Raw genomic sequence first — 13,662 nt, 5'->3', positions numbered from 1 at the left:
TAAAGACTGAACATAAGCCAGCAAATATTTTATTTTCTCGAAATATACTGAAAGGCATTTTTAACCGATTTAGGGATAAAAATAAGAATTATATAGGTTTTAACGTCAATTCAGACATTTTTAAGCACAATAGGAGTACAGTTTCTAACTTAATAAATACATGAAACGTGTATATACAACTTCATTTTTAGTCATTTCTTCAAGAACAAAATACGTCTTTCCCTAAAATCTGAGGGCTGGTGATTACATCCCTCCACAGAGTTGGCGCCATGAAGCGAGACATGTCACACCCCCGAATCCACATATATGGGAAAAGCAGTAAGAGGAGAAGAAGAAGAATATTTTTTGTTTTATATATTTTATTTTAAATTTTTCATCAAATAATATATAAACATAAATTTCTTCATTTTCACAAAAAACAGGAAATTTATAACTAATCAGTAGCTAACAAACAATTTAACCACCTAAAACAAAAATCAAGGACAACTTACATAAAGGCAATACTACTGTACAGTAATTGTGGGTAAAACTGAAGACAGCATTTTTTCAGAGATGATAAATTCAATATTGTCAAGAAAGACCGCACTAATACCATCCAAAAGAATCTCAAATAAATACTCAAAAATCCTCAGTTCTTGTTAAATGAACAGCAGACACTGCAATTGATTAACATGAACCCCAAAATACCAACTGCAAGAGCACTCCTTAAAATACACAATATAAACAGGGCCAATGACTTTCGATGTGACGCCTCTTTAAACAACAAGCATCATCCTCATCATCAAAATAAACATACCGGACTTGTGTCTAGGAGCAGCCATAATCGGCTTTAATAGACTTCTGCAGTGTTTTGGGGGTCCACTTCATGAAATAGTGAATTAGTTATGTGAATTAACTGCTTTATTGCACATTGCAGTGAACTTTTTATGCTTGCACAATGGACAATTTCGTATGTAGTGAGTGTAATAAATTTTTCAATTATAGGAAAACTTTAAATCATCACGTAAGAACAAAGCACACTAACAAAAATCCTAAATTTTCGTGCGATTTGTGTAGTTTTACCTCTCACACAAAATACAATTTAGAACGACATAAAAATTCACAACATAAGACTGCGAAGTGTGAACAACCTCAAGTAAAATGTCCGCTTTGTGTAGCAGAATGTGCTACAAAATCCGATATGGTGGCACATTTTATTAATTTTCATGAAATTCGTATCGCAAAGGAAAGTTTAAAATTTGCGAATGAAGAGGATTTCCTTAAGTGGAACCGTGAAAAAGAAAATTAGCAAGTGTGTGAATTTGTTGTATGTCGCTCCAAGTACGAATGTAAAGATGGTTCCTCTAAAATGAAATACAGGTGCCACAGGGATGGGACCTTTAACTCAAGGGGTAATCATGAGCGTCACCAGAAAGTACTTGGAAGCAACAAGATAAGTGGTCATTGTCCAGCAAATATTGATGTTACTTTTCAGTCTGGAGAAGTGCATGTTTCATTTTGTGCAACTCATGTAGGCCACCAAGAAGAGTTAGGTCGCATGAGATTATCGCTGTCGGAAAGAAATGACTTAGCGAGGAAGATTGCGATGAAAATTCCTTTCGATAGAATCCTTGATGAGGTTAGAGATTCTATTGGTGAAACTGACATTGAACGCATTCATTTTCTGACCAGAAAAGATCTATTTAACATTGAGCAAGAGTACAATTTAAAATCTGAAGCTGTGCGGCATGAGAATGATTGTACGAGTGTCGAAGCATGGATTCGTGAAATGGACGAACGTGGAGGAATAGTACGCTTTTACAAGGGTCAAGACATGTCTTCTATGCTGTACCCTCAATTAAAACCAGAGGACTTCGTTCTAATTATAATGCATGAGGCGCAGCAAGAAACGTTACTACGATACGGCGACAAGTTCACTTGTATTGACAGCACACATGGTTTAAATAAGTACGAATTTGAACTAACTACCCTCCTAGTCGTAGATGGCAAGTTCCAAGGATTTCCATGCGCGTTCATGCTATCAAATAGGACGGATGCATTTGTGATGGAAGTGTTTTACAGAGTTATTAAAGAGGCTCTGCAAGTGACACTACAGCCAAAAGTGTTCATGTCAGACATGGCAGAAACATTTTACAGTGCCTGGCTATGCGTAATGATGCCTGCCAAATTCCGCCTGTTCTGTTCGTGGCATGTTGACCGTGCTTGGAGGAAAAACCTTTCTAAAGTTAAAGGCCGAGAGAAACAGGTGGAGGTGTACAAGGAGCTCAGAGTATTGTTGGAGGAAAGAGACGAGGCTGCTTTTTCGAGAATGCTCTATCAAGAAATAAATAAATTAAAAAGTGACCCTGACACAAGAGATTTTGGTATTTATTTCGAGGCCAATTATGAACACTCTGCAAGTAGCTGGGCTTATTGTAAACGTCTCAATGCCAGCCTCAACACTAACATGCATCTAGAGCGCATGCATGGAGTAATTAAACACATATACATGGAGGGTAAGAAGCCTAAGAGACTGGACATCGCAATCCATATCCTCATGCGATTTGTGAGAGATAAACTTTATGACCGCCTTATTTACATGAATAAAGGCAAACACAAATAAACTCTCACAAATAAGACTAAGGCATGCCAATTCATTATCGTTACAACCAGGAGAAATTATTTGCAGTGAGGATGTATGGACTGTTCCATCCACGAAGAAAAGTGAACTGTACGAGGTCAGAAGAACGGGTGAAATGAATTGCGGCTGTGACCTGAAGTGTACAGAGTGCAATACCTGCATTCATTCATACGTTTGTACATGCCACGACTCTTCCATTAAATTTAATATGTGCAAACATATACACCTAGCGGCTAAATATATTGGTGGTGCTAATGAACACTATTTAGAATCAGATACAAATGTAGTCATTCAGGAAGCACCTTCAAACGAAGAAAAGGACATTATTCTGAAGGAATTGCATAATCCCATGAAAAGAAGGCTAAGTGAGGACATAGAAGAGCACAAGGCCAAGCTTCGAGAAAAATTTGAAAGCATTCTTGCAACAATAGAATCACCAAAACATGTAGATATAATTGAGAAACAGCTCCAACCAATAATCCCAACTATACATGCCCATAGCACAAAAGCGATGATCAGCACACCACCTTCTACTTCAAGGGGGATAAAGTGTGAAACACAGTGACGATTATTTTCCACAAAAAAAGTCCCATAAGAAAACTTCTTCTTCCTTGTCAAGGCCTACTGGCCTACAGGCAATTGCTGCAAATTTGTTACTCCACTAAGAAAAATGTGTTATAGGCCCTACTTCAGTACAATTGTTGGCTGCACCTGAGCAGTACTGGTGGAGATGTTCCATTTTTTCTTCTTCTTCTACTTCTCTCTCCCTCTTGTGTGGACTCCCTCTTTTTCTTGATCCCAAAGCGCCCTTCATGCTGCTGCTGGGAAGATTCTGTGTTGGCACAGAATTGGGTTTTAGCCTAAAAAAAGTTTATTGAAACAAAGTTAATATTCATATTAATTATACACATTGCTTTTTGAATAAGCCCATGCTATAGTACTATGAAATGCAAAACTGGTAGGCTATAATAATACAGCATATAAATTACAAGAATATGATGAACTGTTATGAAATACCAATCAATTTCATAGTAGTTGTGTAACAGCCCAAGATGTATTATTATTATATTATTATTTCTTGTGGTCCATGGTGTGGGTTACTGCAGTCACCGCCTAGTTCGAGAACCACAGGCAACGGCTGAGTTGCCTATAACATGGTCCTCAGACTCGAGATACCCTAACATATTCCAAGTCATGGCCTGCTTTGTGCTCAGGTGGCTAGGACCCGTCAGGGGAGAGGTCGTCACTAGGACTATAAGTAAGGTAGCATCCTGCTTCACAGAATCGACCTACCTTGGAACATTTCAAGTAAGCCTCGGACCTATGGAAGTAACGGAGTCCAGGATACAGGCATACAATAGAGAAAGAATGGGTGGCATACAGTGACGCAGCAGTAAAAGCAGGAAGGAAATGCCTAGGAACAACCCTCTCTAAAGGTAGTGAAAAGCAAAATATTGTCGGAATGACAGAGTGAAGGCAGTTTTCAGCGTTCAGTTACCACGGGCCAAGTCCTCAGTGTATCTGTGCTCCATGCGGTGGAGCTTGTCATAGGTATCGCACACTTATCTGTCCTCAGAGAAAATAATTGCTGACATGTTTCTGCTGCAACTAATATTTACTCCCCGTTGTGAGTAGTGAAATGTTGTTTGGTGCCTTTATTATATAATAATAATAATAAATTGCAAGATACTATGCTGTAATGTGCAAAATATTCATGTTCAAATTATGCTCATGTTTTTCTAGTGTAACTTAAAGGATTTATGAACTGTAATTTAATCTTATGACCATTGACTGCAATAAAATACTAAGTTATTATTATTATTATTTAACTCACAGAGGCTTGCAGACTGAACGCTGAAGGGCTTAACTGCCTGTAGCTATGTATGTATGTAATATTCATTTTCTCTATTTCAAGCAATAAAGGGAAGTTAAGTTTTATACACAAGAACTATTTAACTTCATAAAGCATAAAATTACAGGCCAGTCAGTTTGACATGCATTGCATGTACGCTTTGGGAAAGCATTCTTTCTGATTATATTAGACATGTTTGCAAAATTAATAACTGGTTTCATAGAAGGCAGTTTGAGTTTAGGAAATGTTATTCTACTGAAGCTCAACTTGTAGGATTCCAACAAGATATAGCAGATATCCTGGATTCAGGAGGTCAAATGGACTTTATTGCGATGACCTATGTAAAGCATTTGATAGGGTAGATCATGGGAGACTACTGGAAAAAATGAGTGCAATTGGACTAGAAAAAAAGAGTGACTGAATGGGTGGCTTTTGTTACAAGCCCAAGTCAAGGCTTGGAGTGGAGGCCTCGCCCACACATGCTAGAGAGGCATCCTTGGTTCCTCCACCTGGGTGATACGGTGGTTCAGGTGAAGTGGGGCTGGTGACTGAGGTGAAGGCTCACTGCGGGGCGCTGGAACCAACACATCACTTTGCTCTACGTAGCCTGGCCCGAACTCAGTCATGATAATGCCAAGTGGAGACCACGTGAGTAGGCCTACTGAAGGGGGAACAAACCTGGCTAGGTTCGGGCCAGGGGCGGACCGCTGGATGGACGACTGAGGGGCGTGGTCTCTGCTACGGAGAGCCTAAGTTATGGGAGGACAATGTATGGCTGTATGGCTCACCACGGATGGTAGGAACGACGCTCAGGACCCTAGAAGGGCCAAAAAACCTATGATTGATTGAAATATGTTTGCTTAAAAAGAGCCAATTTCAAAAATTTCGATATCAAGGGAAGCCATGGAAGCTCCAATAGAGCATATCCAGGAGCAAGCCCAAGATGAAGAAATGGAGACAGAAGTCCCAATTGGACAGGCTGTCGCTGACTCAAAACAAGAAATGGCAACAGAAGCTCCAGTAGAGCAGACTCCTACTACAAGCAAAGCAGAACGTCCATAGAAACAGAACTGAAGATTTCTGCCTCGAAAATCAACAGATTTCATATCGACAGACCACCTCGCAACAGTGCATATTACAAGGAAAGGAAGGGAGCGAGGAAGGAGGCCAAAATAGCGACTGGAACTTGGACGGAGAAGAAGCCAAGGAACAGGGATCGGCGAGAGGCTATCCCTCCGACAATGCCCAAAAGGCTGAGGCCATCAAGTTCGGCTACAAAACCGCCCGCCAAAAACCAGAAAGAAGAGACGGTCATGTCCTTTTCGGAAAGACTAACTTCAATCAAGGTAGCAATAATACCTTAAACCTCTCCAGATGGGAAACTGAAGGAGGATGACGTGAAGGAACTTACATTTGCTCTTATAGCGCAAATGAAACCGCTGTCAGATGGATGCCTTTCAGGCTTCCTCGAATCTCCGAGGCTGGAAAGTGGAGCAGTGGTACTGATCTGTGTAAATCCAGAAACTAAAAGCTGGCTGGAACAGACAGTGGCCAATTGCTACCCTTGGATAGGGGAGAATTTGGAGGTGGCAGAAGTCAAGAAGGTGCTGAATACTACAAAGGTCATCGCCAAGATTCCTCCTCCATATGACAAGATGAAGGTTGATGATGTGCCTTTCAGGATACATGAGCATGACACCAAATTTCCGACGAAAGAGTGGAGAGTGCTGAATGCAACAACTACTGGCCCTTAATGAAAGAGCTTTTGAAGAGCTCAAGAAGAGAGGCCTTAAGGCCAAGCTTGGACTTGGGCAGATCAACTTTCAAGTAATCAAGGGAAAAACAAAACCTAGCGTTGGCAAGGATGGTACTGAAAGTTCTACAGGCCAACCTACAACATAAAAAGTCAGCTGTTGCCAATTTCGTCAGGAAGTTCAAGTCCGAGGCTATCGATGTGGCTTTTATACACAAGCAACGGGTAGTTAAGGCAGAATAGCAGGACTCACGGAATCTGGAGGTAAGTTAATGTACGATACTACATCGAATATGCCTAGAACATGTTTACTTGTGAGCAGAAGACTACAATGCCTTCTGATGCAGGAACATTGTTCCAAGGATTTATTGGCAGCCAAGATAAAAGATAAAACTTGGAAATTGGGAAGCTCCCAGAGATATAACCATAGGCTCTGCATACCTCCCATATGACTCAACTAATGTGTCCCCACCAGAAGAAGTTGAGAACCTAATTTGCAACGCAAAGAGGAAAGGCGAACACTAAGTCCTTCGAGCAGATGCAAATTCACATCACACGGCATGGGGCAGCAATGCAAGAGGTGAGTCTTTACTAGAGTTTATTATTGGAACTCTTGACGACACTAAAACCAAGAAACAAGCCTACGTTTATAAATAAAAATCGTCGGGAGGTAATAGACATTACACTCAGCACTACGCATATTGCAAACTTTATTAAAGACTGGAAGGTACTGGAGAAACCATGATTGGCAGACCACCAGCACATCCAATTTGCAATAGATGCGAGACTATGTGGGATTGACATGTACAGAGTAAAAAAAGAACTAACTGGGATAGATACAGAGAAGTTCTAGGGAAGGCTGTACAAGAAATTCAAACTAATGTGAGAGGACAGAAAGAATTGGATGGGCACTGAAAGTATTAGAAGAGGCCATAATAGACTCATTCCATGACAACTGTCCTCTCAAAGAAAAGAAACACACCAAAAAGTAAGGTGGTGGAACAACAAACTAGCCAAAATGAAAAAAGAGGTTAGGATGTTGTATAGAATATCATCTAGAAATGGTATGTGGGACGTATATCATAGGAAACTCACTGAGTATAACCTAGAGATATGGAAAGCAAAAAGAAAATCTTGGAGACCGTTCTGTGAGAAAGTGGAAGCACACAATGAAACAGCAAGGCTCCAGAAGATTCTGAAATCAACCCATATAAATCACATGTCTTGAAGAACATCTGAAAATGAACTATAGGAATAAGAACATTTTCATTTTAACGGACAGCCAAGCGGCCATTAAGGCACTAGAGGCAGTCCGGATAATATCCAGAATTGTCTGGTATTGCCACTCATTTCTTCTGAAGCTCTCAAAGTACAACATTGTCAAAATAACATGAGTACCAGGCATAAATGTATAGAAGGAAATGAAAAGGCAGATAAACTGGCCAGGAAAGTGGCAGAAACACATTTTGTAGGCCCGGAACCTGTATGTGGGATTTCCTATGGACAAGCCCGACACTACATAGGAAAATGGGTACAAAAGAGACAAATGGAGAACTGGAAAATTACTCCAGGATGCAGGCTTGCAAAGGAACTGAAAAAGGATTAAACAAGAAGCATACTAAAGAGTTGTTGAAACTCAACAGAGGAAATATAAGATGGGTAGTAGACCTGTTGACAGGATACTGCCATCTGAAAAAAAAAAAACCTACATAGAATTGGAGTAATAAGAGACAACATATGTAGGAAATACAATGAAGCAGAGGAATCAGCTGAACACATACTTTTCGAATGTGAGGCGTTGGGTAGAATCAGACTCTCTACTCTAGGACTACCAGGTGAAGTGAGAGGACAAATCCAAGAAGACCCAATAAGAACAACCTGCTGCTTTGTGAAGGGAGCAGGTATATCTAGGTGGGAATGAAGGAAAAACATGGTAGCAAAAGATCTTAGAGGTCGACACTAATTAGGAACTAATATTTAGAGGCCCCATGAAGAAAACAAGAATGGGTGGCTATATTTCTAGAAAATAGAACTCAGAGAATTAGAGTAGGCAAAGCTTTTTCTGACCCTGTAAAAATCAAGAGGGGAATTCCTCAGGGCAGTATTATTGGACCTTTATATTTTCTTATATATATAAATGATATGTGTAAAGAAGTGGAATCAAAGATAAGGCTGTTTGCTGATGATGTTATTCTGTACAGAGTAATCAATAAGTTACAAGATTGTGAGCAACTGCAAAATGACCTCGATAATGTTGTAAGATGGACAGTAGGCAATGGTACGATGATAAACGGGGTTAAAAGTCAGGCTGTCAGTTTCACAAATAGAAAAAGTCCTCTCAGCTTTAATTACTGCGTTGATATGGTGAAAGATCCTTTTGGGAATCATTGTAAGTATCTAGGTGTTAATATAAGGAAAGATCTTCATTGAGATAAGCACATAAATATGATTGTAACTAAAGGGTACAGATCTCTGCACATGGTTACGAGGGTATTTAGGGGTTGTAGTAAGGATGTAAAGGAGAGGGCATATAAGTCTCTGGTAAGACCTAAACTAGAGTATGGATCCAGCGTATGGGACCCTCACCAGGATAACTTGATTCTCAAGAACCGGAAAAAATCCAAAGAAAAGCAGCTCGATTTGTTCTGGGTGATTTCCAACAAAAGAGTAGCGTTACAAAAATAATGCAAAGTTTGGGCTGGGAAAATTTCGGAGAAAGGAGACGAGCTGCTCGACTAAGTGGTATGTTACAAGTGATAAAAATCATGTTGGGTCCATACTGAATCTCAGTTATGTTCCGAGCTGTCAGTGGAGAGATGGCATGGCATGACATTAGTAGACGAATAAGTTTGACTGGTGTCTTTAAAAGTAGGAAAGATCACAATATGAAGATAAAGCTGGAATTCAAGAGGACAAATTGGGGCAAATATTCATTTATAGGAAGGGGAGTTAGTGATTGGAATAACTTACCAAGGGAGATGTTCGAGAAATTTCCAATATCTTTGCAATCATTTAAGAAAAGGCTAGGAAAAAAAACCAATAGGGAATGTTCCACCTGGCCGACTGCCCTAAATGCAGATTAAGAGACTGAGTGATTGATTCATGACTTACCCCTGACTAAAGTGCCGAGGATTCCTAAAATCTGTGGATTGGAAAGGCTAGGAAAAAAAACCAATAGGGAATGTTCCACCTGGCCGACTGCCCTAAATGCAGATTAAGAGACTGAGTGATTGATTCATGACTTACCCCTGACTAAAGTGCCGAGGATTCCTAAAATCTGTGGATTGGAAAGGCTAGGAAAAAAAACCAATAGGGAATGTTCCACCTGGCCGACTGCCCTAAATGCAGATTAAGAGACTGAGTGATTGATTCATGACTTACCCCTGACTAAAGTGCCGAGGATTCCTAAAATCTGTGGATTGGAAGTGATCTCAACATATCTTGTATGTATGTAGGTAGGTCCCTTCCATTGATCACACCTAAAACATAAAAAAAGTCAAATTAAAGTCAAACCTATGAGTGCAATCTCTGCACCGCCACTAATATTTCACAATATTGGAATTTACTTACACTGGTTTGCCTCGAGGAAAGCAGAAGAAAGAGTTTATTCTACTGACGGAGGGCCTATAACACATTTTTCTTACTGGAGTAACAAATTGATTACACTCACTACATACGAAATTGTCCATTGTGCAAGCACAAAAAGTTCACTACAATGCGCAATAAACCACTTAATGCACGTAACTAATTCACTGTTTCATGAAGTGGACCTCCAAATACTGCAGAAGTCTATTAACACAGTCTGAACACAGCAGCACGATTTAAAAGCAATACTGGCTTCGCGAAAAGCTGCAACCAACAACAAACAAAACAGAGCTTCTTCTTCTCCTTGCCCCACACGTGGCGCGCAATAGCTAGGTAGGCGGTACTAAACGCCGAGGTTTCTCGAGCAGTCACGAGCAAAGCCGATGATGGCTGCTCACTCGACATTCCCTAGACTCAAGTACCTTACCCGAGTCATTCCCTGTCATGCAGCTGTTGAGCTCGCACCGTAAGTGCAGTTAAATATGGATAGTGAACGTGAAGTGATTTGAGCTAGAGTCAAGAGAGAAGTGGCAGAGAGGAACAAAACATTTAAAACAAAGGACGTAGAAAAACTCACGTCAGAAGCCATCGACCGTGTGACTGCTGCAGATTGGGAAAGGTGCTTCAATCACGAGGAAAATCTTCAGACGATTGGGCCAAGGAAATAGTTAGGGACGAAAGAATGGAGCCATTCATCATCAGTGTAAATGACGACTCGGCAGATAGTGAAATGAGTGGTGACAATGACTAAGAAATCTTAGACTGCCTTGAAGCTAGAAACCGATTCTTAATTCCTTGTAAATTAATGTAAACCTATTTTAAAGTAGTTTTTTCTATATTACTCAGTACAATATACAGTTTTCAAATATTTAAAGTCATAATATGTAATACGGAAGTATTTACAGCGTCCTGCAGCCTGTGCTGGCGCGCGCGCCCCGAACTGCCTCAGCTATACTGAAATTCAAGTTAAGAGCTTAGGAAAAGTATCCTTCCGCACGTGAGCACGTCCCCTGTTCCCCCTTCCCGTCTCGTCACCGTTCTCAATCTCCGCCACAACCAGCTTATCATTAACGCCGTGCGTCCATCTGACAAGTACAGTACTTCATTCTGAAATAGTGAAGCATCAAACGAAATCACTGCCTTTCACATTGCTGTACTTTGATTACGTACCACACCTATTTATTCCTCCATTGACCATATAAAACCTACAGATTACTGACGAATTCCGAGGCAAGAGAAGCAAGAATTATTTTTGTTTCATAATGCGATTTGTGTGAGGCACATGGAGACTTACAACATACGTATACGATTCCGCTCTCTTGCAACGACTGTCAGTGGCAGTTTCTCATAGTTAAAAAAGCTGAAAAACCCACCGGTGAGTGGGATTGCAAAATACAATGCTTCCAGGAATGTTGTAAATATTGTAGTCTCGTCATTCGGAAGGTAAAAACGAACTCATGATCCTCTCATGACAACATTTCTGTAGGTAGAGTGCGGTTGCGAATATAAAGAAAAGTACACATTATTATTATTATTAATATTATTATTATTATTATCATCGAATACGCCAAAGATCCTATTCCCATACCGTGTTAAGGCCCTTCCTGTTTTATTTACGGCGAGTGCTGAGCTGACACATCGTTCTTTCCCTGGAGACTTGGATTTTCCATTCCAAGCGAGCGGCGTAAACACTGTACACAGAAACGCCGATCAGCTGCGCGGACTTTTTCACGTCTTCCACAGTCCACAGTGGATTCTAATCTCGTTTAAAACAATTTGGTTTAGATTTTCTACTTTATTTTCCTCTACTTTTGTTAGCTTTAAAGTATTTCACAGGGAACTCAAGCGTCACAGCATCACACACGTCTTGCTCACAGCTGGCAGCCATTATGAATACTGAACAGTGAACACGCTGTTGCAGCCAGTATTGCCAACAGTTTTCTTGGATCCATCTTCAACGTCCCACCTATTATGCGAACTTATCAACAGTGGAATGAACTCGAACAAACTTACTAAGTACACAGTGCAATAAGATATCAATATCATATTAAATTATTATTATTTTGCTACATACACCACTGAGAACAATAACTATTCACAGCCATCTACGTATGAAATATAAGAGTTGGTAACGAACCCGAATAACATACAACCTGTGATATATTTTCCATATTTATACAGGGCAAAAATTTTAATTCATCAAGTCAGTTCACCAGAATATCTAACCAAACTGAAGGAAGTTCCTGACTTCAGGAACAAGTAACAAACCTAGGGAACTATTTGGCGCTGCGGAAGCCTTTTCACCGACCAGAAGTCTGACTAACATCAAAGGGACCGCTAAGGTCTTAAGTTGACTCTCAGTATAGCGACATTTACATGATCGCTTTCCGGGCGATATTCCAGGAAAATTACAAGACTCACGGAAATATGTTTCAGCTAAAAAATATAAGTTAGGCGATTTTTTACATTTTTCTCGCAGACAAAATTTCATTGGCTTAAGAAATAAAAACTTGGCCGCTTACTGAAATTTTCAATACATGATTCTACGGATTTAAATTTACTCGTTCAAGATGCTATTTTCAATAACTATTTAAAGCGGTTTATATAGAAAATAGTTATACCACTGAAATCAGCAGTCTTTTCTGAAGATTGTAATATAATTCGTTTTGAAACATTGTATGAAGTAACATCAGGAGCTTGAGAGAGAACAACTTGCCTCGTGCTCCGAAAAGATGTGTTCAGTTGGACATTTCTTGGCCAGTTGCTACATAACCTTGGCAACAGCGTAATTTCTCTGACCCGCCTAATTTGGTGGCCGCGACAATAGTTCATAAATTTCCCTATAACAACATAACATGTAATTTTCCATTACGACGTTACTGGTTTTATTTCAATGATTTTGGTAATACTGAGAGGTTCTGTTTTCGATCGCTCACACAAAGTGTTTCTGAGTTCGTGAATGTTTTGTGATTGAAGGTGTTATTGTGTGTTTAATTCGTTTTGTATGAGGAATGTATATATGTGTTGGGGTTGTTTGCGTGTTTGTTCAGTATGGAAAGCTCAGAAGGGAGCCTCTTGAAAACCGCGTATGTTTCTTTCTTTTTGGTGGGAGATGGGTTACATAACCGTATTAACTTGTTTTCGCAGTTTCAGCTAACCTCCAACTGAGCGCGCGAGTCAACACAGCGTCATCTTGTAATATAACACAGTTTGCGGGTGACGTCACATATTTAGTACAAATATCTGGAATTTCGTAAAATCATACGAAATGTGGCAATAAGGATAGAAAGGCTTCCTAACACAGAGCTGACAGGAAGTGTGTGGTGGCTTATGGGAATTTATAAAAATAAGGGTCAGAGAGAAAGAAGTAATGAAAATCAGTGTCTACTCTGTGGAGAAGAAATGGAAGAGGCGCATTTCTTAAGAGTTTGTAGGGCAACCGAAGGAATGAGAGTAAAATATCTGGGAACTGAATGTAAAACAAAAATAGAAAGAGAGGGAGAATTGTATACAATTGCTAAAATATTAAATAAAGAGTAGATTAAACCAGGAAGAACAGCAAAATATTTTTATATTTTAAAAAGTATGGGGAAAAGGGAAATTATAAACGTCAAAACAAGTACAAACGAGAGTAATGAAGGATAAGCATAAGATGGAAAAGAAGCCTGCATATCCTAGAATAATGAATATAATTGATAGTGGTTAGTGTGATTACTTGCCACCCCCGGAGGCCCGGGTTCGATTCCCGGCTCTGCCACGAAATTTGAAAAGTCGTACGAGGGCTGGAACGGGGTCCACTCAGCCTCGGGTGGTCAAATGAGTAGAGGTGAGTTCTATCCCCACCTCATCCAT

At 40.0% G+C, this 13,662-nt stretch overlaps 1 protein-coding gene across 2 annotated transcripts in view; it reads left to right on the top strand.

Annotated features, from left to right (window-relative positions):
* LOC136874678 (sodium-dependent nutrient amino acid transporter 1) overlaps window positions 1-13,662 on the top strand; it is a 123,876-nt gene that overhangs the window by 74,084 nt on the left and 36,130 nt on the right. The gene's annotated exons all lie outside the window — the stretch shown is intronic.

The sequence above is a fragment of the Anabrus simplex genome, chromosome 5, assembly GCF_040414725.1.
Source record: "Anabrus simplex isolate iqAnaSimp1 chromosome 5, ASM4041472v1, whole genome shotgun sequence".
Lineage (NCBI taxonomy): Eukaryota > Metazoa > Arthropoda > Insecta > Orthoptera > Tettigoniidae > Anabrus > Anabrus simplex.
Note: the sequence above shows the minus strand (reverse complement) of the source record. Positions and strands in the feature narration are given on the sequence as shown.